Below are 1302 nucleotides of genomic sequence, written 5' to 3'. Positions count from 1 at the left end.
CCATGCCCATCTCTCCCCTCCCCCCACCCACATCCATCAATCCTGTTTGTTCTCAGCATTCAAGAGTCTCTCATGGTTTGCCTCTCTCCCTTTCCCCCACCATTTCTCCCCTTCTTCTCCCCCATGGTCCTCCGTTAAGTTCCTCCTAATCCTCCTATACGTGCAAACATATGACATTTGTCCTACTCTCCCTGACTTATTTCGCTAAGCATAACATCCTCAAGGTCCATCCATGTTGCTACACATGGCCAGATTTCATTCTTTCTCACTGCCATGTAATATTCCATCGTATAAAAATATGGAATACTTCACGAATTTGCGTGTCATCCTTGCTCAGGGATCATGCTAATCTCTGTATCATTCCAATTTTAGTATATGTGCTGCCAAAGAGAGCACTCCCAGACTCACTTTCTAAGAAAAAATAGAAATTGAAGGAAAACTCTCAGACTCATTTTATGAAGCCAGCATCACTCTGATTCCCAAGCCAGACAGAGATCCAGCAAAGAAAGAGAACTACAGGCCAATATCCTTGATGAATACGGATGCAAAAATCCTCAACAAGATCCTTGCAAATCGAATCCAGCAGCACATAAAAAGAATCATCCACCAAGATCAAGTGGGATTCATTCCTGGGTTACTGGGCTGGTTCAATATTCGCAAATCAATCAATGGGATACATCACATCAACCAATGAAAAGATAAAAACCGTAAGATCCTGTCGATAGATGCAGAAAAAGCATTTGACAAAATACAACATCCCTTCTTAATAAAGACTCTAGAGAAAGTCGGGATAGAGGAACCTACTTAAACATAAAAGCCACCTATGAGAAGCCTTCAGCTAACATCATCCTCAACGGGGAAAAACTGAGAGCCTTCCCCCTGAGATCAGGAGCATGACAGGGATGTCCACTCTCACCACTGTTGTTTAACGTAGTGCTGGAAGTCCTAGCATCAGCCATCAGACAACAAAAGGAAATCAAAGGCATCAGAATTGGCAAAGAGGTAGTCAAACTTTCACTTTTTGCAGACGACATGATACTCTACTTAGAAGACCCGACAGGCTCCACCAGAAGCCTGCTAGAACTGATCCAAGAATTCAGCCAAGTGGCAGGGTACAAAATCAACGCATAGAAATCGGTTGCATTTTTATACACCAACAGTGAAGCAACAGAAAGAGAAATCAAGAAACTGATCCCATTCACAATTGCACAAAAAACCATAAAATACCTAGGAATAAACCTAGTCAAGGATATAAGAGATCTGTATGATTTNCATCAGGGAAATGCAAATCAAAACCACACT

The 1302-nt window shown here is 42.0% G+C and overlaps 1 non-coding gene across 1 annotated transcript; it reads right to left on the bottom strand.

The window, feature by feature from the left end:
- Nucleotides 1-292: 292 nt before the first annotated feature.
- On the bottom strand, nucleotides 293-396 carry LOC144216915 (U6 spliceosomal RNA). Its single transcript, XR_013330794.1, has one exon. It is a non-coding gene; the product is annotated as a U6 spliceosomal RNA (small nuclear RNA).
- Between the last annotated feature and the right edge of the window lie 906 nt (nucleotides 397-1302).

This window comes from Crocuta crocuta, unplaced genomic scaffold, assembly GCF_008692635.1.
Source record: "Crocuta crocuta isolate KB4526 unplaced genomic scaffold, BGI_CrCroc_1.0 scaffold218, whole genome shotgun sequence".
Taxonomy (NCBI): domain Eukaryota; kingdom Metazoa; phylum Chordata; class Mammalia; order Carnivora; family Hyaenidae; genus Crocuta; species Crocuta crocuta.
This window is presented reverse-complemented; position numbering and strand designations above follow the sequence as displayed.